General features: G+C 44.9%; 1 long non-coding RNA gene across 4 annotated transcripts in view; it reads right to left on the bottom strand.

Moving 5' to 3' along the window:
• The window catches only part of LOC138503192 (uncharacterized), a 341,052-nt gene that overhangs the window by 222,887 nt on the left and 91,365 nt on the right, over positions 1–26,800 (bottom strand). Inside the window, exon 3 of one of the 4 annotated variants that reach the window (XR_011279583.1) lies at positions 6,057–8,583. The exons of the other annotated variants lie outside the window; for them this stretch is intronic. This is a non-coding gene — a long non-coding RNA (uncharacterized lncRNA). Of the gene's footprint in view, positions 1–6,056; positions 8,584–26,800 lie in introns of those variants that run through there. 4 annotated transcript variants of the gene reach the window in all.

Raw genomic sequence — 26,800 nt, 5'->3', positions numbered from 1 at the left:
TGGCCTCCCCCGATTTACTATCCGCAGTCATAATCAGCCACATCCCTGTGCCGCATAAGACACTGAACACGGTCCTGTCTACATATGCGATATGGAAGAAGATCGCCAGTGCGTGTGGAGTGGCTGTACGATTCTCCCCCATACTACCTATAAAATTTATCCCCGGTATCCCTCTCACGAACGAAAAGGTATTCCTGCTATGGGTAGACAAAATAGGAGTAAAAACGCTAGGAGACCTCTTCCCAGAGGGCACCTTTCTGACCACCCAAATGGCCAAGGACAAGGGAGGGAACACATCCTTGGACGTCTTTCTCTATTTCAGACTCCGTCACGCCCTGCAGGAGCTATTCCCCTCATTCCCTAAACAACCCCCCACGTGGGAGCTGCTACATAACACAATATTAGCACAGGGAGAGGGCAGACTGGTGTCAACTCTGTACAAAACCCTGGTGAGTGACACGAGGAAGCTCCTACCTAAAGTGCAACACAGGTGGGAATCGGTTTTGCAGGAACCAATCAGTGAGGAAGACTGGGCCTACATTCTGCGACAAACTCAAAAAGTGGCGCTAAATTCTCGCTACAAACTGATCCATTTCAATTTTGTACACCAAACATATTACACACCCGCCAAAAAACACAGGCACCACCCAGAGGCGTCGGCCCAGTGTGAGAGATGCGTTTGTCCCAACGCCGACTTTCTTCATCTGGCATGGGTCTGCCCCGGTATCCAGCAATTCTGGTCCACCGTTATACAAACAACATCCGAGATTATAGGAGAGCAGATGACCCCCCTGCCGCTGGGCCCGCTTCTTGGCCTCACAAGACATCTGCAGCCATCGTCACGCAAGCTGGCGGCACTCCTCACGGTGCTAGCACGAAGGAGAATAGCCATGTCGTGGGGCAGGGGCCCACTCCCTAGGGTAGCAGACTGGGAAAAGGATATAACTTATTGCCAAGATATGGACACTGAATTTATTCGTACACTACCTTTACACGCACGCCCTCCTGATATCTGGGGACCATATATCACCTACCTGATGAACAAATCTGTTACTTCGGACCCTGATAATCCAAACACCCAGAACTCAGGTCCGTAAGAGGGAGGAGCGGGAAGACAAGGAGAGAAAACGTCCATGCGACTAAGGCAATGAGTAGAAACTCTCAAAGATACTGTGGATACGGGGGATGGGGGGCGGTGGGGTGGGGGAATTGTTGTGGGATATTGCATTCAGCAGCTCCCTGTTGGAGCCATGCCTACCGGTTATTGTAAAATATAAATAAAGTTTGGAAAAAAAAAAAAAAAAAAAATTAGAGCCAGCTAATATACGGAATCTGAGGTTGATACAGTCCCCACTCAATGTTATTCTCTGCTTTTGCACAGACCAGCACAGATCAATCTTTTTTCTCGTTGGATTTGAGAACTTCATAATCTGGGTTTCCCAGGATTAATGAGGAGTTGATTGCCCTCTGCAGACAACCTTATGTGCAACATCAGTTGATGTCAGTTGATGTATTCCTTGAGGGGTAAAATTAAGCAAAATTATGTTTTCAGCGTATGCTAACCAAGAGATCTTTTCCCCACCAATGTTAGGGCTCACAAGAGCGTAGTCCCACAAACTATCAAAGTCTGCAACATAAAGGTTAAAAAGGAGTGGCACTAGGATGCATCCCTGCCTTATCACCCCTCTCTGTGCTTATCATGGCGGAAAGATGACCCTCGGCATCCAGTTTAACCTGGATCGAAGTATTCCAACGTAGATAGATCATTGCTGGGATAAATGATTGTGTACTCCCTAATTTTTTGTTGACGGGGGGGGTCAAATCTGTTTTAAGGGAGAGTATCAAGGAAATATCAAGGAAATATAAAGTACGTTACAGATTGACTACCCCTCTCTAGAGATCCTATATGTAACACAGGATTGGGTGTGGAGCAACTACTTTTTTGCTTAGTAGGGTTATCACCTTGGTGGGGACAGTTAGGTTTGTCCCCCATCCCCTCAACGCCACACTGTGGAGAAAATGACTTGTGTGAGTACATACAGCCTCATCAGTAGTCAATTCAGAAAAATTATTCAAAAACACTGGCACATGATCAAAACGGAGGATTTCAACCCACCAGTACCCTGTTTCGCTTTTAAAAGACAACGGAACATCAAAGATACCCTTGTACACACTTACCCCATCATTCCGGCAGTTAGACCATCACAGACATCTCTGTGGGGTGTACCTCCTGTGGAAGGCCACCATCGCTGTGGTAAATGCTCGGTCTGTGCACAAACAACTACCATGAAAAGCATTAAACTACGAGACACAGTAGTTCAACTAAAGTCTTTCACCAACTGCCTTACCCAATGGGTTGTTTATGCAATTAAATGTCCCTGTGATCCCGTACACATAGGGAAGACCAAACGGCAGATACGCCAAAGAATTTGTGAACACAAGTCGTGTATTCGCAACAAAATAGAGAACAAACCATTAGTTGCCCATTTTACAGCTAAACAGCACAAATGCCCTGATCTGGTGTGGTGTGTGATCCAGGTGATTAAGCCATCCCCAAGAAAATAGAGACTTGATCCTCACTAGAAGTGAGCAAAAGTGGACCTACAACTTAGATACAGTGAAACACTGCCTTAATATCGCTGTTGAATGGAGTGCATTTATCTAGTACCTTTTAAGAGCAGAATCCTTTAAATAGATAATCTTCTTCAGCCACATTACAGCACCTGCTTGCAACCACCGCGATCACAATATTAACCACCCTCGCCACACCGGTTCAAGTAATGAACCGAAGTTGGATGCGTTCTTCCGACTGAACCGAACACAACTAAGCTTCAAAATAGGTTACCTTAGACTCTTACAAACTGTCAATGTCTGTTTGACAATGCAACTTGATGTAATCAATTAATAGCTCTATTAAACCATCTCTAAACAGGGAATGTCTTGGGCTTTCATACTAAGTAGAGCTCTCCCTTTGTAGAACCGTCGATATGGCAAAACGGGGAAATATCCACTTATGGGAAATATTTAGAACATCCCTTGCCGGCTAACAAATATGAGTTTTTTAAAGCTCCCTATATCTTTTCATTCAGTTAATATGACCATGCATTAGACTACGAGTGTATAAGCCTCTCTCCCATCTGTTTTTGTTGAACATGGGAAATGAGGCACAATAGAACACGCAACTATTAACAACAATACGGTAATACTCCGTATCAAGCTAATATTCTAAACAAACTTAAAACTTAAGTGAATCTTTTGGTACATGTGCACCTACCCCTTCGGGGAAAGTGTGTGTACATAATCCGAGCTATTGCTGAAAACATTTTGCAACACAGCTATTTTGTAATTTGCAAGTTTAAGCACGGCACGTGTCACATGACATTATCATGTGACATTAAAAAAAAGAGAACACCTTTTTAAGTAATCCGCTGCCGACTAAGACAACACGGTCCAACTTCCATCAGCTGCCAGTTAACGAGTCCAACTACTACGAGCAGACAGGTAAGCCCTCTATACCGTATCACGCACCCCAAATGGAGCGGCAAATAGACTCTTAGGGAACAGCTGAGACGCCGTTCCGCTTGTGCATTTTTCTTTAAATTACAACTTATAGCGTCCAACGAGGCATTTTGAACACATCGTGCTCCAGTATCAATACAGAATACGATAGACGCCAACCCATTTATTAAGCCCGCATGAATGGCATTTCAAGCTGCAAAACACTTTTGAAATATACAGTGTACTAACATAATCATGACACGCTAACAAAACTGCTTGTGATTATAAGTGCACTAACTGCGCCCAAAGTTGCATAAACTAGCAGTTGGAGACACCATCTTTCTACCCATGCTACACCTAAAGTAAATCAAATAAATACTTAGTCTCATTGTTATGGGACCAAATAACGAAAGTGCTAATGTCACATCTCTCGCCCTTTCCAACAGAAACGACAGTAGAATTCATCTCCAAATTGCCGCCTCCATCTGTGGAGCTTCTCACCGTCGATCTCCATTAGCTCGAGACTCGCACAGAAGACACAGACAGTGACGTGTCTTTTTGTACATTTTTTTTCTCTACATCATGTTGAATTAATTCAGTTAAAACTATGGATAGATTATTTAGTAGTCCCTTATCCTTTCCCTATTTCTGTAGGGTTCCTGACATTGGATGCCAATACATTGTAACACCCAGTAGCCGAAGCTCAGATGCCCTAAATTATAGCTTATGGACCACAGGTGGGTGTGGTGCTACAGTCTAGATTATTAAATACTGGCCATCATCTTTCAACAATCATTTGGTGAGCTCAATCTCTTTTTGTATTTTAATACATTTATTGTTTATGTTTTAGATCACTTAATCTATGTCAATGGGGAACGAAACTGACCTTCCAGTGCACTAACAAACTAACTTTTTTGGCACATTATTTCGAAATAATTAATGTCCTGAAGATGGCCCAACACATAAATTATTGACCACCACAGACAAAGGTGGTACACTACCAAGGGCCAAAACATATGTCGACCGAGAAAGGAAAACCTAGTGTATTTTTCCTATGTCGTATATGCATATCACCAATAACTGTTATGCTTGAAGAATATTTAAGTTGTTGAACCCCGTCATTGTAGAAGTTATATGTTGTATGAAAGGTTTGATTGATGATTTGAAGATCAAATTTTGTAATGTGTTTTTTTAAGATGTTTTTTATGAAAAACTATTAAAGAGATTTTTGTTTTGCAAGAAATGCGTTCAGTTTAAATAATTGTCCCCACCAAGGTGATAACCCTACCAATCAAAAAAGTCGTTGCTCCACATCAATCCTGTGTTACATATAGGATCTCTAGAGAGGGGTAGTCAATCTGTAACATACTTTATACTTTCGATAGATCATTGCTGCCAGGAGTCCATTAGGGATACCCCAAGAGCTCAACTGAGCCCATAGGCAGGACCTATTTATGGTGTCATAAGCTTAGAGCGGTCCACCATGGCCATACACAGTGTGCTTTTTTCGCACTTCCCATGCGCTCTCTCGAAGCATATTTACAATTAGACCATTGAGACAAGTGGACATGCATATCCTAAATCCTATCTGGGATTTATCCAGAATATTCTTCTTCTCTGGGATGCTCTCCAGTTCCAACAACACTCCGCCAGCAAGGATCTAACTATTTGCGCCTAGAAGGGCGATCGGACGATAGTTGTTAGTATCAGTCCGATCGCCTTTCTTATGATTGCAGTCTTCCAGCTTTCTGGGCATGTTCTTAGGGCAATGATATTTTCAAAAAGGGCATACAGGACATCTGTCCAAGTGCAGGCATCCGACTTCAGAATTTACTTTGTGAAACCATTAAGACCAAGAGCTCTCGACAACAATTACTCTTTTATCAAGAACTCCACTGTTTCCTTTGTTATCTTAAATATCCATGGAGTCTCTTAGGGAATAACCGAAAGATCTTCCCCAGACTTACTAAACAATGTGCCGAAATGTTCCAACCAGACATTGATACTTTGGGTCTGCAGCTGATGACTTTATCTCTCATTTACCAAGGCCCAAATATTTCGAGAGGTCTTTTTTTTAATCAGACTATTCAGCACAGATCCCTCCCCTGCCTTTGTAATTTTAAAAATGTAGTGGCTCTGTTCCAGTTTCGAAATACTTGCTTCAGCTGTTTTTATCTCCTTAGTTATTTTGTCTCTCGACATGTGGGATTTCTTTAGTAGTATCACATTCTTTTGGAGTACTCTTTTACAGGCCCAAGTCCCTTGATCCAAATTATATTCGTGATTACTTGAGCGTATGGTATTTACCATTAGTGGTTTATCAAGTTCCCATATGAAAGATTTGAAATGGTGTGGGTCGCAATCACTACTTAGCTGTTAAGGATTTCAATCAGGCGATAGATACACCCTGGTCTTAGCCTAGTATGCAGCGCATAACTGAAATGCTTATTTTATTATATATATAGGTTCAATATTTGAGAGATAGACCACTCATATCACACCCCTTATTCAAATACCCCGGCTCACGATGGACCAGGAACCAGGCTGGTCAGTAAAGTTAATATTTATTTATTTAGAAATTCATTAAAATCACACACTTTTTAATATATGGGGCAGCAATCACCAATGGGGTGATAAAAACAATATGAATGTAAGCAATGCACTTAGTTTAACCTTCTATTAACACAACTACAAAACACCAGGAAATAAAGACACTTTTGAATTTTGGGAAAAATAGCACTCAAGTTAGGATTTCCCCCTGCAATATTCCTCAACCCACAAATAATCAGTTCTAAATAGATATAAGGAAGCAGCAGGTAATCAGGAATGAGGAACAAGAAACATAATTCGAATCCAACCTTCCCTCCCCAAACAAGAGAGAAAAACGGATTTGAACCCTTGCAAGGTTAAAGTGACACTCAGAAATGGCTGAATAAATCAATGAATGTGTGCAAAAATCCTTAAATAAGTACAATTATCTACGGGAGCAACACTGGAAAGTTACAAGCAATCATAAGCAATAGATTGAGCAAAAGCATACAATTGGAAAATTAATATAAGGTTTAAAACAATTGATAGTAAAAATAACGTGTAAAACTTTGCAAAAATGCTCATTCCTGCCTAAAATTAACCAAACGGTTTTTAATAAAAATGGGTGAAATATTGTAAATCTGGATTTTGGGGGTAGCTATGGATCCTAGGTACCAGATGAAAGTGAAATGAGGTCTCTAGCTGTTAAATTGAGTGAGTTATGCAGGATCTAGTGAGGTGCGTTTTCAGAAAATAAAGGTGCAAAAAAGGAACAGAAATCCATTTATTTACAAGGACAGTTTTACATTACACTAGGGCATTCAGTCTAGGTGACCAGATTGAGACACAATAAGCTCCAGGGTTGATCCGCAGAATCAACCCTAGCACCTCCGCCCCCGCCCTGGCTGACTACCCGAGGGAGGACTAAGGGCTTAGGATTTCACAAGAAAAAAGTATTAAAGATACTTGCGCTAGCACAAGGAATCAAAGCAGGATTTCAAGAATGATTGTGACAATAGTACAGTTATCAGGATGAGTATTGGAAGACTTAGAGATTGGGATGGAACAAAGCAAGGCAACGTTGGCTATGTTTCTATGGTTCCTATTGATACAGTCCAATTTTGGTTTGGATTTTGGACAGTCAGTGCTCTGGATCACCAAAGGGATCTGGTCTAACACAAGGCAGCCGGACAAACTCAGCTGGGCAGAGTCAGCTGGGCAGGGACTGGATACCAAAGGATAGTTCTTCTGGACTGGCAGTTCTGGTTACTGGATAGGGCGTCTGGATAGCAGGTTATCAGGATGGCAGTGAGTGGCAGCAAGCCAGGTAAATTCAGGATGCTTCCCCAAAACACCACCGCTTCCCTTTGGTTATTGGGATCATTTTGGAATTGAGGCCTACCTGAAGCAGGATCAGCAATTGCTTGGCCTTGTGGTTGGGATCTGGAGTTTAGATGGATAGATGCAAGATGAAGACAGGAACAGACAGGAACAGGGCACCGGCGTAGAAATCAGGAATCAGTGTGTGTCCTTAGTGCTGTCAAGGGCCCTTATTTATCATGACCGATGACATCACTAAAGTATATGACCAGGGCAGGCTTACTACTCCCGCCTCTAATAACAGGATTGGGCAAGGTAGAAGTCTCCTCATAGCTCTTTGCTGATTGGATCACAGAAAAAGGATGTCATGTTTATGGGGTGATTTTTACAGTGTTTAGAAACCTCCCCTAGCTACTGGAACCAAAATCTAATTTTGCCACAAAAACATATTTATGCAGTTGCAACCTCTGAGAAAATCAGATACATAGGTTACATATTTTGTGCATCATGTTTCAATCCAAACCCCAAGTATGTGGGACCTGGTTTCGCCTTGCTGACACATTTTGTTCATTTTAAACTTGAAAGATTTGGCCTAAAATTCACAAATTTTGTACACAGATGCGCATTTACCCCAGGGATGTATGTACAAAATGTTATGTACGCAACATCAATACTTTCCCCGTAATCTGTCATTTTTTATAACTTCTGTTCCTCATGCAGTAATGAGTTCTACCACGTTTTCAAAGAAAGAGCATAAAATTAGATTTAGAGCTACGAACATTTCATATTTTTCCTAATTCTTGCTGCAAAGTTAAATGCCTTTAAAGTTCAGTTACAAAATAGCCTTTAAAGCTAAAAGGAAGTCCATTGTCACTTGATCTGTTTTTTTTTCCTTCCCCCAACTGCTTTCTATTGGCAGTTTATTTGAAGCAGAATGAGGGGCCTCTCTCTTGATTGAAGGTTTTATTGCCACTCACACTTGACAGGTGAGAGTCTCAGCCTGATATTGTCGCAGCCTTGAGCAAAGACGAATGTCTGATGAGCTTATGAAGTTTCTTTGTTCTGGTGCATTCAAAGTCTTTCAAGCTGGCAATTAGCGCTTTCCTGTGCCAGAAGTGTATCAGGTGTCACCCTTTCTCTGGGCAGCAACTGCCAGAGCAAGTTTTATTTTATAGGTTGCCAACTTAGACTATTTGTTTTAGCTTCAATTTTCTCATTTTACATCTTGACTTAAACCTGTGGAATCAAAACAGTTTATAGGTGTACTTTTACCAGCAACAAATCCTTTTGCATTGCTAAGTAAGCAGGCTTCACACAACAATTTACTTTTAAATAGGCGATTTTCTCTCTTCAGTCAGAAAAAGCACATTTTACTATTTCTTTGAATTCGGTTTTCATCTCCAGCAAATACACACTTTATGCAGCTATAGATCTTTTCTTGAGTGCTGGAGTTGTTTTGCAGCATGGATACATTTAAACAGGCATCTATTTAGAGTCTTTCTCTGAACAGCTGATTTTTAGATACTTTTGCAAAGTTTTAGACGCGTTTCCCGTGTAAAATGAAAGCAAAACCCCTGGTTGATTTTTCAAAGATAATTTTGGCAGGAGCCGTCATTCAAATGAGGCCCAGTTCCTCTGAGGCATAATTAATGATCCTGGCATTGCAGGACTTTTTCAATCACAGTAGTTTCATAAGAAATTGATGAATTTAGCGCCAAGCAGCACTTTTTTTCCACTATGTATTTATTGAAACTTTTCAATGACAACAAGAACAAAAGGAAACTAAGCCATCACAACCAAATTAACACCACACCCCCCACCCATCCCTTCCCCCATCCCCACCAACCAATGAGCTACCGAGGAATAAAAAGAGCTAAAAAAGGAAGCATTTCGACAGTGCAAAATGACAAAACTGTGCAAGAGGAAGCGCCAAAGCATTATTCAGGTAAAGGCTAAGCAACAATCCTTTTCTATCAGCGAGGTCCCCCCAAAAACAATGGAAACTTATAGTACAAGCACAGATCGATCCCCCCCTCCCATTAATAAACACTGGTCAGGGCTCAAGTAAAATTAGAGCGTTAAGGCTTTACAGTCCTCACTTAATATTACAAGTGTCCAATCCTGTAAAAAGGAAGACATATTATCATTTGTGATAGCAGTTATCTTTTCATATGTAAAAATAGACAAGAGTTTGTTAACCCATTCCGCTTTTGTGGGGGCCTGAGGGCACTTCCATTTCTGAGCCAAAGCCATTCTCCCAGCCCTCAGCATCGCCCCCTCCACCCTGGAGAAAGGCGAATCATTACTCTCCAACAAGGGGGTACCCAAGAGGATCTCCAAAGGATGGAGGGAGGGACACGTCCCCAAAATGTCCTTAATCCAATTTAGCAACTCTGCCCAATAGACCTGAAGGACCGGGCACTCCCACCACATGTGAAACCAAGTTCCTCTACCAGCACAAGCTCTAGGACACATAGGGGAAATGCCGTGACACATCTTAGACAGAGTGACGGGGGACCGGTGCCACGAATGGAGAATTTTAAAATTATGTTCCATGGCTGCCGTGTAGAGCTTCCCCTTAAATATAGACCCAAAAACAGAGCCCCATGTAGACTAACCAATGGACATCCCCAATCTTTCCTCCCACACCTGTCTGAATGTAAGTAAAGTAAGCATGCCCTTAATCCGCAGATAATCAAAAATGGTAGGGGGATTCTCCGGCAGCACACCCGATAGCTGAGCAAAGTCTATAAAGTTCCCCTGGGCAAACAATTGGGCAGCCCTCTCGATCCCCTGGTCTGACCATGACTGTGTTCCTCGAAAGCCCTTGTTTCCCAAACTGAGTGGAGGACTCCACAAGGAGGACAGGGGGGAAGGCCAAGATGAGAGCAGGTTGTTCTCCCCATTTGGTTTCCATAAAGCCCATAGAACCGAAAGAATCGGGTGGGTCCTAACAGCTGCTGGACGAGAGCGCGGAGGGGACCATAGCAAGTCCCTGACCTTGTAAGGGTGAACCTGCACATCATCTACATATGTCCAGGATGTCCTGAGGTCATCGCTTAGATGCTCCAAGATCACCCGTAACTGAGCTGCTTTATAATATAACTTAAAGTCCAGAAGGGTTAGGGTTTCATACTTGACTCTAGCTCTCTTACCGTCCCACACAAAGCGGAGAATACGTGACGGCAAAGACTCAAAAAAGGAGTCTGGGATGAGACAGGGAAGCGAGGCAAAAAGATAAAGAAGCCTGGAGAGGACATTCATCTTGACAGTGACCATACACCCAAACCAAGAAAGAGTGAGGGAAGCCCATCTAGCCAAATCCTCAAAGAGCTTAGTCTGCAAGGGAAGAAAATTCAACTCAAATATCTTACTCAGATCCCTTGGTAGGTTAGTGCCCAGATATCTAGTGCTGACATTCTCAACTCACAGGCCAAGTACTTCCTTCTTACCCTCAATATCCTGGTCCTTCTCACCCATGGGCATAATGCAAGACTTAGAGATATTAATTTTAAGTCCGGAGAACGCCCCGAAGCAGCGAATCAGTTCAAACAGCCGCAGAAGGGAAGCGTAAATGTCAGACAAATACACCAGGATATCGTCCGCGAAGAGGGATAATTTAAACTCATAATCCCCACACCGCACCCCAGTCACTCCCTCGTCGGCCCTGACTGCCGTGGCAAATGGCTCCATAGCCAGAGCATACAAGAGGGGGGAAAGAGGGCATTCCTGGCGCGTTCCTCTCGAAAGCGAGAAACTTGAGGACGTACAGCCATTAACTAACACCCGCGCAGAGGGACCGTTATACAAGGCCGCAAGCCAGCCACAGAATTTGTCACCAAAACCCATTTTACGGAGCACTTTCGCCATATACGGCCACTCAACGCGGTCAAAAGCTTTTTCAGAGTCCAGCGAGAGGAGGTAAGCCTCTGACTCCCGTCTAGACACCTTGTACATCAAGCCCATCGTCTTCCTAATATTGTCAGATCCCTGGCGTCCAGGGACAAAACCTACTTGATCCCCATGGACCAACGAAGGGAGAAACCTGGACAACCTGTTCACCAAAAGTTTAGCAAAGATTTTCACATCAATGTTTAGGAGAGAGATAGGTCTGTATGATTGACAGAGCGAGGGGTCTTTCCCTTCCTTAGGAATGACCACGATGAGAGCTGACATCATGGAGGGGGGAAGGCAGCCCGAATCAAATGCATCATTATACACCCTAGCTAGAAACGGGGCCACAAAGGACCGAAATGTCTTAAAAAAACAGACAGTAAACCCATCGTCCCCCGTGGCGGTACCGCTATTCAAAGCAGCTATAGCCTCAACCACCTCCTGAGGGGTGATGGACAGCTCTAGTGAGGCAGCACACTCTTGTGAAAGACCAGGAAGTGGGAGCGAACCACAAAAACGGTCCGCATCGGAGCCATCTCCCGAATACTCGGTAGCATAGAGCTTTTCATAATACATTTTAAACTGCTTCGCGATTTGGGCATCTACCACCCATTTTACCCCGTGTTGATCGACTATACGATTGACTCGCCTACTTTTGCGAAGTTCTTTTAACTTCCAGGCCAGGATCTTATCCACCTTTTCCCCCTTTTCCATGTAGCGCTGTTTCACAAATGCCAGTTTTTTCTCTGTCTGTCCAACGAGAAGAGCAGACAATTTCGCTCTAAGTTTTTGAAAGCGGTCGCGCTGCGCTGGAATCATCTGAGACCTAAACTTCCCCCGGCTGATAGCCAAGATTTGTTCCCTGAGTTTACGTTCCTCGCTAGTCCGAATCCTCTTTCTCCTCGCCCCCATTTCTATTAGGACACCTCTGATGGTAGCTTTAAATGCGTCCCACACCCCTCTAGTGTCAACATCTCCGGTATCGTTTAACGTGAAATAGTCACTGATAGAGGCTAGGAGAGATTGACGCAGCTCTTTGTCTTGTAACAGGGAGTCATTACATATCCACCGCGATGGTCTATGAGTAGTCAGGGGAACTCCCAAATTGACTAATTAGGTCATGGTCAGACCAAGGGACTGTCTCCACACCAAAATCCGTAATGTAGTCCTGAACTGAGGAATCTACCAGCACGTAATCAATCCTGGAAAAGGACTGATGCACTGAGGAAGAGTAAGTGTAGAGAGGGTCTAGGGTACTTCCTGCAGGATGGGCATCAACCAAGCCCAATTCCTCGTTCACCCGGACAAACGTATCCGCTAACTTCTGTTGTGATCTAAGGTCTGGGCAAGGTTTGGTCGATTTCCTGTCCCTATCTGGGGATAACACCATATTAAAGTCTCCCCCGACTATTATCGTTCCCTCTGCTAAGTCTGTAATCCTTCGCCCCAACCCTTGCCAAAACACATCTTGGGCTTCGTTAGGGGCATAAACTCCCACAAAGGTAAATACACGACCCTTCACCTCTCCCTTAACCATGAGAAAACGCCCCTTCCTGAGGAGCGTTTTCTCATGGTTAAGGGAGAGGTGAAGGGTCGTGTCCTGGGAGTGAAATGAGCATCGGGAGAGACCAAAATAATAACCCCTCTCTTCTTTGATTCGTAGGAAGCTCGGAACAGATACTGAATAGCCCTAGATTTAAAGGCAGGTTTCCTCCCCTTAATCCAATGAGATTCTTGAACAAAGAAGAAGTGCAGTTTGAGCCTGACAAACTCCCTCAAAATCAATGATCTCTTTGTAGGGGAGTTCAAACCTCGCCCATTTAGGGACCCCCACCGACAAAGGATGGATAGAATCACACATAAGAACAGCCAACTGCTCCAAACACCTCCCACTGGAGGCCGACGTACATGTTTAGCTCAGAAACCCCTGTGCACAACATCCTAACAATGCAAAACAGATTAAACCACATAACCTCCATAGCTCGGACACCTCTCCCCCCCTCCATCAAACCCCCCCATCCCCAACACCCCAACCTGTCAGGGCCTGACAGGGCTGCGACATCTCCTAGTCGAGCCTTCAGGCCACCATGGATCGCCTCCACCAGGGCGAACAAACCTCCCAAAAAAAAAAAGAATCGGCGTATCCGGAGCCCTACCCCTTTCCCCCTCCCCCCGGCTTCGTGAGAGGGAGGAAAGAGGAAAAAAAAAAAAGTGATCATCTTGATATATAGCCAAACCGCAAATACCATATCAGGTACCATGTTACAAACCCAAGGCCCACTTTAAGGCCTTCTAGTGAAGAATGTGTAAACACAGAAACACCTAGAGTCCACAAGTCAGGTCCCCGAAAGTCTCGGAGAGGGGGGTGTCATTTTCCTATACGTCCTGTGCCCCCGGACACGCCGCCGCCCCAGGAACCCCCGAGGATTCTTTATGATGACCTTCGCTGGGTCCTGCACCAGCCGCTTCCTATTCCATACAAGGGTCACTCAGCAATTCACTCATCGCCTTCTGAATGTCAGCTTCTGATACAAGAGCACATTTCTCGCCATTGAATTCAAATGAGAGCGAAAAGGGATGCCCCCCACCTATATCGCACTCCCTTGACCTGCAACCACTTCGTCAGGGGGCCACAAAGCCTCCGGCGAGCCAAAGTGAACGCTGACAGGTCTTGATATATGGATACCTTGGCGCCTTTCCAGTCAATTCGGCCACCTCTCCGGGCAAGCTCCAGTATTTTAGCTTTCTCAACAAAATAAGGAAACTTCACTAAGATAGAGCGAGGGTCACCCATGCAGCCTCCAGCTCTATGTGCTCTATCAATGGTAGGGACATCAGTATTTTCACCACCAAATAAAGAGTTTATTATTTCCTTAATATTGGCGAATGTCCGCTTGCGTCTCCCCCTCCTGTTCCGGAACTCCAAGGAATCTGAGATTGGAGCACTGCTCTCTATTTTCCAAATCGACCAGTTTGAGCAAGAGCTTTTCTTCCCTTCTCTCCAAATCTACAAGACGCATGTCAAATTGTGTCTCAAATAGGTCGGCGGCGGATTGGTTTGCCTCCAGAGCCTGAACGCGGTTACTCCACATCATCCACTTTCTTATCAAGGGAATCCAGCCTCTTGCTTATATCCGCACAAAAGCCACGGATCTCCTCCAGCAATGCCACATATTACGACTCATATCTGCAGGTTCCATTGTATCCGGCTGACTTGTATCATGTACAGTGGGTGTTTTCTCCTGGGTGGGAGAGCGCCTAAATCTCTGCAACGCTTGCACCACAAGCATCCACTTCCAGAGCAGCCACTAATCTAGTAGACACTAGCCCCACGGATTTCCACTGGCAGTTACACCTCGGACCGTTCTCCCTCCGAAGCCACACCCTCGGTACCAGGCGAGGTCCCCCTCCGCTCGCTATAAGCGAATGAACACCAAGATACAGCAATAGGAGGCGAGGGGTCAGGGGGCCAAGGAAGAATGCCGGATTCCCCCTCAAACCAGCAAGGTAAAAGGAATTGAACAAACTGAGAGCTTACAGCTAAGAAGGAGACCGGCTCGGTTGATCAGTTCAATCCCCCCCCCCCAACAGTGCAGCATTCCAATGGAGGGGGAGCGTCATAGGTGCGAGCACCTATATAGGCACTACTCCAAGTAAAACAAGTGTCTTGTGGCACCTCTTGGACTCAAGCGGTATACGTCCCAAAAGGATGGAGCCGGGCCACTCCACTCAGATTGGAGCCCTCTTAGGTTTTTGGCTGAGCTCCTTTGTGTTTAGGAAGTCCAAACTCTGCCACGTTACAGCCACTTCAGTCCGCCCGCAGGTGCCTTGCTAAACAGTTAGCAATAGGGTGAGCCCAGCTAAATGTAGAAAAACTGCACGACTGAAGGGAAAAAAGCGATAGTGCACCATACGGAGCGGGGACCACAAAGTTGTAGAAGAGGGAAAGCGGGATCATTGGTGCCCGATCACTCCGTGGGACGCAAGGTGAAGTTGCCGTAAGAGCCTTATCACCGCAGCCTGTGGGACCGCGCGACACAGGCAGCCGCATCCCCTGTCAAATGCGGTCTCCACCTCCACAGGCGTTGGGACGACGGGTGCCGATCCAGAAACCCCCCAGGTCCAGCAGTCCCAAAGCGCAAAGCGCACAATCGACCTCCAGCAGCCCAGTGGTCCCTCCAGCGATGCGCAACCGCCCACAACACGGGACGAGGGGCCTACAAGGGATTGCGCCCAAAGGCGGCCCACCACAGGCCTCCGCTCCTCGCCGAGCAAGTTCACGCAGCCGAGGAGGGGAGGGCCACCACCGAGTCCGATCCCGGGCACTGTCCGGCTGTAACCAGACCCCACAGGCGGCCTCCCGCAGCGCCCCCCGGGCTCACTTCCAGCCAGCAGCTCCAGGATCCTCAAGCCCCCCCAAGTCCAGGTCCCACCAGGCCACTGCCGAATCCAGGGAGCGGGTCAAAGGACCCGTGTCCCAGTCACCAAAGTTCAGCACCACCGGGTGCCCGCGCAGGTCCTCTGCAGGCAAAGTTCCACTGTGCGTATCCCACGCCTGGCCACCGTCCGATCCCGATCCGCCAAGTCTGTATGGGGGTCCTCCTGCCACGACCCTTCACTGCATTAGGTGGAGTACTCCTGCATCGCCGCCTAAGCCCACGGCGTACCTCAGGCCTCTGCCCCTCCCCCGGCGGGCGGCAAGCCAGCCCCGCGCGGATCTCGCTGTGGGGACGCTCACCAGACTCAGTGCGCCTCGGAACGCAATGCTGCAATCTTCGTGATCCCGGCACCGATCGGCACCGGGATTTCGCTCTGCAGACACCAGATACAGTCAGACGCCGCCAGGGTTTGCTTGGGCCAGATCACAATAAGGTTGGGGGGGGTTCTCGCTCAAAAATGCAGCGCCCTGGGGAGGAGATCTGCTGAGAAGCGTTAGCACGTCCCAGCGCCCCCTGGTGGCTCCCAAGCAGCACTTTTAAGGTTGAAAATGGTGTCATTCTTAAATGGGCATTTTGAGATTTCCAACCAATTAATGCTGCCTCTTTCACTTCACTCCATGTTAAATGTTGCAGAGCTAACTGGCACATTCCTGAAGTGAGTACTTTGTTCCACCCTGAAATGTGTGTAGCAGGGTGGTGCAGCCATTTTCTGGTTGTTGCAAAAATGCAGTTTAGAGATCCTGGCGTGCACAGGAATCAGAGCGGCCATTTTGTTGTTTCTTGGACCACTGCAGCAAAGTGATGTAGTAAAACACAGCTGAGTGGGTTAATTTATCCCACACTGTACTTCAGTTAGACATCTGATCATTCCTTTTAGTCTACTGTTCAATTTTCGTCCACTCCCTTTGAACCTTAACAGTTTATTCCCACTCGGATTCACCTCAAGACTGCAGGAATATAAAAGCTTGAACTCCTCCCCAGGGAACATTAGTTTTAGAGTTACTATATAATGATCACTTTTATTTGTGGTTTTTACAACCATTTTGCCACATTTCTCAAAGACATCTCTAGATAAAATGATATAGTCAATAATCTAACATTGATCCCCACTCTTCCACGTAGACACTGGTAATAGATCCCCCTTTACACTCCCATTGCAAAGGCGAAGATCCCAGTCGGTCAGAAATTGCAACCATTTTTCCCCATTCCCATGTGCAAGGGAGTTTTTAATTACCGGCCTTGATGTAGCTAGAAGGTTTGAATTTAGATCTCCAGCTGTTAATATATGTGCTATTTCTTCATTAGCTAGTGCCTCGTCAAGCGTGTTTGAGATCTGCCTTAAAAACTCTCACAGCACACTGGATTGTAATACAAATTTACTACCACCAGACATCTCAGAACCCCTTCTGAATAAAAATATAATTTGGCTGATAAAATCCCATACTGTTTGCACTTTAGTCTAATCACTTTTTTAATTTTAGAGTTTCTAGTGGCCATGATAAGGCCCCTAGAGGGCCGACATGTAAAATTGCCAGTTGCCAATTGTTCCAGTATATTGAAACAGTCTAATCTTAACTCATCTAGCAGCCATGTCTCTTGTAATAAAACTATGTCAAAATTGTGAGAGATGTGTTTCCTGGTGGTTTCGTTTGTAAAACTCCTGAATCCTCTGGTGTTCCAACTAAGAACATTTATATTATCGTTTGCTAAAGTGACACATTTTTTACCTCGAAATTCTGAACGATTTCAGTCAGGATCACTGGGAGCATTGACCACACATTGCTACTACTTTTCCCTGAGTTTTTTTGAGTCTTGTGTGCTCCAACTTCCAACCTTTCCAAAGCTATGTCTACAGAGATGGTCGTGTTACTTTCCTTCACAACACTGCCCCAACTTCGAATATTATCAATGCGCCCGAACATTTTTTTTTTGTAGACACTTTATAGCCTTTTGCTAAAAGATTGTTTTGTGCTGCTAGGAACGCATTCACTCCTAGACATGATTGTAAACCTATTTCCACTATTTTTGTGCACTGTTCATAAGGGAAATTAATAAAGTCTCCATCGTGGGAAGATAACAGATATAACTCTGGTATGTCTTTTACTAGCTTCAGAATAGCGTTTCTATTTAAAGTACATTGTTTGATTTCCATGTAAATCTGTTCCAACCAGACGTGTGGACGTGTGAAAAAGGAGTTGGAAAATTCCTCATCGACTAGGATCTCTCCCGATATTTTGGGAACGCTAGTATCATGGACTATTTCAGTTGTTGAAACCTGCTCATTTCCAAAGTGATCTCCCCCTTGCGATGTCAGCGTGTTCTTTGAAAAATGGGCCGGGCCCTCAGATGCTTGCAATGTTTGAGAAGGATTATTTATTGTTACTACTTGGGGAGCATTTACTGCACATGGCGTGATTTTTTTCCCCATTCAAAAGATCAGGGCCCACCTAACCACTGTTTTTATCTCATGTTGTTGAGTCTGCATATTCTTAGCGGATTGTCCCTCCTGGGTTTCAACGTTGGCCCTCCCGATCTCTACTGAGGAGTGCATTATTTGAGGTTCACTGTCCGCTTGTTGACCTGCGTTCAGCTTCGATTCCGGGTCTTAGGTTTCCTATTCTCGAAGGCTTGTGAAAGTTACAGTCTTTTGGTGAAAAGGTCAAGGGCACTCCTCTCCTTGCAATCCTCTTCGGTCTTGCTGTGTTTCACCTTGTATTAAACTGCCATCTTGGAACTGCTGCTTCCACGTGTGCTTTGCGTTGCTCAGAGTGTGCTTTCGTGCTCCGCCTTTTATCCATGTGAGGAAGTGTGATGGAATTCAGGTGTGTGTGTAATGATCAGCAATTGCCTGACCCTGCCTGACCATTGTATTGGGACACGTTGGGTATGCGGCTCGGTGTTAGTCTGTGTTCTCTCACAGTGAGCTATCTGTGAGAAAGTGTTTGTGTTGTAAAAAGGGGCGGGGGTGGATTGAGTTCCCACGTTTCTTACCTGGTAGGATGGGGTAAAGGTGTTACAGGGAAGGGGATACGGCATCTTGTCATTTGGTGTCCTACTTCGTTCTGGTCAAGATGAGGACACCATCAGCCCTAGTCCCCAAATGGGCAATCTGGGTTGAATGCATAGAACTGTATTTTAATACCACAAAGGAAATTGACAATGAGGCGAAGAAAACCGCCATGCTTTTCTCCACTAGCCACTGCATGCACAAAATCTTCAAGACATTTCCCTCTTTAGAAAATTCTTATGCCTCTGCGAAGACGGCACTGGCGTATCTTTTCAATCGACAAGCCACTGGTGACTTGGAGAGATTCCAATTACACCAGGCACACCAAGCACCATGTGACCGGATTGATGCCTTCCATGTACATCTGCGACAACTGGCGTCCATCTAAACCCTCATTGACAAAGCAGAGGAAGCCAGAGCCCAGGATGTTACTCGTACCAAGTACGGCGTCAGATCCTTCAGGAATCTTGCCTGCCCCAATAGCGCATTCTGTAACTTTGCCGGTCCCAAAAGCTGACTTAAAGCAGAGCAGGAAAGATGAGGGCAGCCTTCAAGCATGTCGCAGTCCTGCAGGTACAAGTGATTTCCAGAGGGCTGACCCGGAAACTCGGAGAGCCTTGTCACAGGAGTTCCAGGAAAAATCAAAACACACCCACACTGACCCAGTCCACATGATACTGTGACCACTGTACAGAGGAAAACTGACACACCCAAGCTGCTGCCCAGCCACGGGGACAGAGTGTGCGAAATGGTGGCGACACAATCATATTTGTGAGCATCTGTTGGACTGGCACATATGCCCCCTCCATCCAGGACAAGGATTGCACCAGGTCGAGGCCATATAAGACTCTGACCCTGAGGACGACCAGGCCATTTTCCTAATTAAATTTTTGGTCTAATGAGCAAATCAAAGACTTCAACCCAGGTACAAGATCCTCGTGTCAGGCACACCCGTGCCAGCCATGATAGACACAGGCCCAGCTGTAAACTTTATTTCAACAATTTCAACTCTATGATACAAACTCCTGATCTGACTCACAGGTGTCAAAATAGTCACGTGATTCGCCCATACCTCTGGAGTGCATTTCTTGAACAACCATACAACATGATGTCGCAGTGGAGAGCAAACTATGTCACACAAACCAACATCAACACTGCTCAGTTGCTTTAGGCCCCAGGGCCGCGAACTTGTGTATGTTGCTTTTTGGAGTACACAGAGAGGAGATAAAGACTCTCTTGGAAGAATTCAGCGATCTGTTTAATGGGATTGGCTGCCTTCGATCAGATGAGTTTCACCTCCATATCGACAACATCATTCAACCTGTTGCGTGAAACACTGCAAGGCACCTTTCCACCTACAGCCACGGGAAAAGGAGGACCTTAGGAAGATGGAGGATGCTGGCATTATTGAAAAGGCAAGTGGCCCCACTACCTGGATCTCACCCATAGTCGTAGCAAGGAAACCAAAAAAGGCCTGACCAAGTACACATCTGCAAAGACATGCACCTCCCCAATAAGGCCATTAAAAGACAATGACACCCTACTCCAACACTTGATAAACTGACATCCAGGGTGCTGAGCATTTTTCCAAGCTCGACCTAACAGCAGAATACCACCAAGTCCTGCTGCAGAAGGACTCAAGGTATATAAATACCTTCTCGCACCACATTGGCCTGAACCAATACAAATACCTGAGCTACAGCGTATCATCGGTGACTAAAGTATTCCAAAATACCATTCTGGGTGTCTTTGCAGGGGTCCCCGTAGTTGTCAGCAAAGACATCCATATCTTCGCAAAGACACGGGGTGAACGTTACCGCCACCTAAGGGGAGTATTACAGCAACTATAATAATACGGTCTCATGCTAAAAAACAGCAAGTGCAAGTTCAACAAACACTGGGTGGAGTTCTTTAGTTTTGTGTTCCAGAAGGAAGGAGTGTCAGCGAACTGTGACGACTAGGGTATTCGCCCCTACTGCCCAAGTTAGATCCCCCATGAGGCTAGGGAGGTGAGCCCGCTTCGCAACACCCTCCCTAGGGGTCGAAGGCAAGTGGAACCTCACCGGGAGAGACTCCACCTTTGGGGACAAGGACTCCAATTCCTATGAGGGACTCCCTAAAGCATATAGAGATATAACCACCTTGGAAATATCATACAGGGACTTGTATGAAGAGAGAACAACCCTATGTTACTGTCAGCAAGAAAATGTACATGTCACTTTAAATGAAAAGCTCCATTTAACTGAGACGAAGAGGATGGAGCAGGAAGAGACGCTGCAACAAGCTGAGAGAGAGAAGAATATCAGCCAAGGAAGCCCCACAGCGATATAGAACTTGAGAGGGGAGGAGACTGCGAAGACAGAGGAAGCCCTTGAGTTTGGAAACTGCTTACATAGCAAAAGCAGATAGCTGGACTCACAGCCTCCTGTAAGCTGCAGAAATCTCGTGGTGGACTAGCAGTCCCCAACACTATGCCAAAACCACTATGTGGTGAAAACCACATAGTGTCCCGATACCCGAAGAGCCAGACATCCGTCGAGGAGAGTGCAGAGTATGGGACTTTGAAGGAAGTAAAGAAGCCATGCCTGCAAAGAGCAGAACAAACTGAGCGAAGAGAAGCCTCAATGACGATAACCGGGAGGCAGACAGAAGATCATTATGGCAGGGTTCATAATTGAGGGGAGCTGGGAGTTATTAAGCTCCAGCTTCTAGCCTAGGAGAGCCTGGTTAGCTTTAAAGCAACAGCTACCAGAGGTTACTATTGGCTCCCAGACAATTAGTGTCTTACAAGCATGCACACGTGACATTAACTTTGAGTATTTGAGAATGCTACTATAGAAGAATTAGGACACATCTAGTACACATTTAAACACAATTAATGGAACCTGTGTAAAAAGTTACGTGTGCATCACAGGAGCTTGGTACTCGCTTCATGTTCCCCAGTGGTAGCTACTGGCTCCTTGGTGATGCCCCACACCCAGGAGCTCGTTTAGCTCCTGCTCATCGAATCTCAATTTCAACCCCTGTTATGGGACTACTCATACTCGTCCAAGCCAATTTCTTTTTTTTTTAATACTTTATTGTGTTTTTGTTTACAACCTGTTAACAAACATGACAACTATACAACCATGCATGCAATAGACGGGTGTGTCATACAGCATATTATAGCAGCTTGGAGCACTTTTTGGGTCTTTACACTTTATAACATTTGCATTATTATGTGTTGGTCTCGGAAGTATGTTCCTTGGGGGGCGGGATAGGCTTCGATTCTTCAGTCTCTGGCTGTCAATGAGCCTGAATGGGTGTTGTCCATGGAAGTGTCAGTGTTTTTTGTTTACTCACTAGGGCCTTCTGAGTCGAACTCTTCTGGGGGCAAGAACATTGTTTGTACCAGTGTATTCCATGCATCGATCCTCTCACTACTTTCGTGCATATCTCTTTGTAGTGCTCTGTGCCATACGGCCGAGTCGGCCAATGACCATCGTCTTAGGTCTGCCCACCATGCTTTGATCTCCGGGCCAGCTTTTGATTTCCAGGCCATCGCAATTCTGCGTTTTGCCAGGATGCACATGAAGTCCTTCATTTTAGCCAAGTGTACTTGCTGTCTGTTGCCTCTTGGGAATAGTCTCAGCAAGTAGGATTCCAGCAGCCAAGCATCCCCGTGCTCTGCTTCTTATTTTTGATAGGGCAACTGGATTGGAGAGTAGAATTGAATGGATCCATGGGATTTCCTCACCACCCTGGGCCTTATCTGCTCCCAGGTGATCCACCTGCAGTACACCACCCAAAAGGTCAGGATCAGGAAGCATCTACCTTTCCCTGGCCACCTGGGAGGAGCCTTTGGGCAGGGTTTCAGTGAGGGATTCGTAGGATTCGTCACACCAGCCTGTCAAACATCAAGGGAAGGGAGTCATTTCCCCCTGAAACTACAAAGCGTGGAGCATTCCTCTTTGCACTGCAGAGTTTGTTTTGTTAAAATGTGAGCACCAGAATAGAACTTTGGACACAGGACAGTTTTGTTTTGGTCATTCTGACTTTGACAGACCCTTAGATTTGCTTTTTGATAGGGAAACACCTATAGAGCAGAGAGGCATTTCCCTAACCGGTGCGTGAAGTGCAGCGATAAGTGGACTCTGTAATTGCAGTTGGCAGTGTGGAAAGCGGTTTTTTCATAGTAATCGCTGGGAGACTAATCACTTCTGAAGACTGAGACGAAAGACGAAGACAACACCTACAACTAAAAGGAGTGTTTCCCTTTAATTCACCCGGGGAAGCCTTGTGAGTGGACAATCCCCGGCCCGCTTACCAGCATAAAATCGCTCCAGCTCCGCAAAGCGTGTGCGCGAAGTGGAGCGATAAGTGGACTCTGTAATTGCAGTTGGCAATTAGCAGTAAGCTGTAACTGCGGGAAACTCTGTTTTAGCGGGTTGAGGATATTTGTAACAAACCCTGGGGGAACACAATAGGGATTGTTAGGAAGTAAGTGTTGCGAAGGGTTCTTATACAACGCGTCAGTATGTGATTAACAGCCCTATATTAGGATTCTCGGGCACCAACCCCAATCAAACACCTGCAAACTCTGCAGTTCCGGCCGCCTTACGGACTGGGAACACACCCACCGAGGAAGTGCGCCCATATAAACCACACACAGGCAACCTTGCGGCATCCAGCCCGCGAGGAGCAAAGGGTGCGTGTAACCCGTTGGGCTGTTTGGCGTGTGGACGGGGGAAACTCTATCTTGCTGCAACGCAAGTGCCTTTGCAGCCCTAGGATATCTCTCTACTGCGGACAAATGATAGTCTGGCTGGTACTCGATTTGGGAGTAAGTCCACAATTGTTTAACTACTAAAGGGTGCCACCCGGTTGGGGCGGAGAGTCGGACTAAGGCAGCTCCTCGAGCTGTCAGGCGAGCCTAACACGGGCGGACCCCTATAAACTACTGCCATCATTGGAGCCCCTTTTTTACCGAACTTGGAAAGAGTCTTATTGCCCATTTACATTTAGCTAGAGAACTGAATGAACTCCCTTCGATTTGATTTGGAGTCAACTGTTCATTTTTTATTTTTGGTATACTCAAAATCTAATCACCTGATAGTGACGGACTTAGAGTTTTAGTCTACCTGGATATGGAGTTGCTACATTTCATGGTCACTAGAAAATGTATATTTGTTTTAATTGTTATATAATCGCTCTCTTCCTTGCAGGGGCTGCAAAGGATTCTTCTCCGCTGTTAATATTGATATTGGAATATCCCAATTCCTTGTTAAAATGTAAAGAATTCTGCTTTTTTGTGGCACTTTGCACTTTAAATTGCTGACCATCCCTACATACATAGTCATCTGAATTTACTGTAAAAGTTGGTAAATTGAATCATCGGAGGCTGTGAGGTGTGCCTCTCCTCTGGTGACCCCAGTGGCACCCCTCTTGCCTGAATTTCCAAATTTCCTTTTTAAAAACATCTTTTGAACTGCTGCCTTCTACTCTGAGGCAAGTAACATGGGCCCCAGTTTGCGCTCCTGTAATTTAAGATCTAAGAAAGGCAAGAGAAATATGCCTCCCCACCAGGTCAAACAGGGGGTATTAGAGATGGGTATAGAGAAATGCAAAAAGGGTAGAGGAAATAAGGAAGGTAGCCGCATAACATAAGAAAAGTGTCAGCTAGATCAACCACAAATATTGAGTTTCCTTACTATAAAAGAAAAATTACAGGAAGCGCAGATTGAGGACACTCAAACTCCCCCTATTAATAGCTTGATGATAGATAACAATTCTCTGTTGAACCTTCTGCAGAATTTTAGACGACAATCTATGGGGGCACGGACGGATTTGGACATCTCTGTTGAAACCAGTATGGTAGATGATGCTAATACGAATAATGTTATAGGACTTAATATGTCAGCCTCACCAGATCTGGATACATTGGCAGAGGAAGATGATGAACAAAAGGAGGAGGAAGAATCTTGGAATGAAACAGGGAATCACACTCATAATCCACTTAATCCAGCATTGGGTATTAGAGGGGATAATTCTCTCAATTTAGGTGAAAATATGGATGCCCTGACAACTACGATTGATATTCTCCTCGGTATACGTACTAAGTTGCTACAAAAACAAAATTATATTACAATTTTGGTATACCAGACTATTGACAACACAAAAGCACTTGGAATTATGATAGAGGAGAATAGTGAAAAGGTCCGGAATAGTAAAAATAATGATACTAATAATGGGACTGTTATGGGCGATCTGAGCGAACTAGGTTTGGCAGCAGAGAAAGAGAATGAGAAATGTGAGGTACAGGTGGATGTAAATGCTATACAGATACCTTCCTTAGTGGAGATGTCTGTAGAGGATAAGAATGATTGTGATAGTGTGACGGAAGTGTCAGTCCATGGCACAAAGCGAAGAACTAGACATAAACGAAATAACAAAAAAACTACCCGATGTAGGGTGGCCATGGATAAAGTAAAGACACATCAGTGTGTAAAGAAGAATAGCATGGCATTAGCGGCCACAGCTCCAAAAGATTCTGAATGTGTGGAAGTGGGAAATCGATTTGAGATTATCGAAAGCCAGAAGAAACTGGACGAATGAAAAATTCCGACTAGTAAAGAGGGGAGTTTGAAAAAATGGCTGAGGGGTAAAGAGCATGTGTCTGACGAAATAGAATTGGATGGTGAAGAACCACTGGGAAATATAATAAGATATTTAAATATCCCGATTAACAAAATGGCCCTGTCTCTTACAAATAAATAAAGAGAGACAAATATAACTGAAATGGAACGGCTGGCAATGAGTGGAAATTCGAGAATTTGCATGTGTAAAAAGACTGGTAATAACGCAGAAATAATTAATACCTTGGGAAAAAAGTATTACGATCATTGAAAAAATTACCTCTGAGGAAAGTCCATTTTTGAATAGGGACTGGATATTGGAAAAATTGACAAAGATTTTGCAGCTATACAATATTAACTCTGGAGATATTGATACGGTCATTCTGCCCGAATGTGGGAGCTGGGAAAATTGGACAATTGTCCAATTTAGATCCGCAGTCCTTGTAGATGTGATTCATGAACACTCTAAAGGGATTTGGGGAAATGGTTTTGAGATTGTAATATGTCGTACGACTGTGAACCCGGACCATTTGGAGGAAAAAACTGATCCTGGGAGGTACCACAAAACAGAAATAGACACAGGGAGTAACCAATACGAAGTATGGTTACCAGAGAGTACCTATCTCCCAGATAATTGAGATAAGGAACATGGTAAGGAAATTACCCAACTGTCTTGGAATAGTAGGGGTTAATTCCCTACTCCATACAGACGGAATTCCATAACTGCTGGATAGTGATATATTTGCCCTCCAAGAAACTTGGATTTGTGGAGAAATGCTATTGGAAGGGTATAATATATGGAATAAAGCTGCCATTAGAGGGGAAAAGGGCTGACCGGTTGTAGTCTTATCTATTGGGGTTAAAAATCACATCCCGTATAGGATGTTTGATCATTTTGGGAACTCCCCATTTGTAATGTGTGCAGCTATAGATAATGTGAGTCAGCTTGGTGAAATACTGCTTATTAATGTATATTCACATCCGGGGGGACAAAATATGTCTGAGATAGGAGATATTATAAATAGTACCATCGAAGGATGGTTATTAGAATCCCCTGAATCTGAAATTTGCATAGTAGGGTACTTTAATGCTTATTGTGAGTCTGCGAAAAAAAAGAGATGGATAGATGTCAGGAATTATGGGATGATTTGCTTGCTATCTTCCCAGTTGAGATGCGGAATTGTGGCCTGGATAGGAAACATAATAAAAAAATAGTGAATGGCGCCCAATGGTTGAAATTACTGTCAAATAGGGGGCTGGATTATCTGGAACTAAACAACTGGGCGAGTACTGGGGAAACCTGGACGAATGGGAAAGTTAGCTATCGCCTTGACTATAGGTTTGTCAGCAAATGATTATGTAATTCTATGTGCTCCTTTGAACATGTATCCACTTCCCTTAGTGATCATAAAGCACTGAAAGGAAAATTTGTTACATCTCCACAACAGTGTTGGAAAGTAGGAGAGGAAATGAATATACAACCTACGGCCAGAGGAAAT

Source organism: Ambystoma mexicanum, chromosome 11 (genome assembly GCF_040938575.1).
Source record: "Ambystoma mexicanum isolate Mex_15411 chromosome 11, UKY_AmexF1_1, whole genome shotgun sequence".
Classification (NCBI taxonomy): domain Eukaryota; kingdom Metazoa; phylum Chordata; class Amphibia; order Caudata; family Ambystomatidae; genus Ambystoma; species Ambystoma mexicanum.
This window is presented reverse-complemented; position numbering and strand designations above follow the sequence as displayed.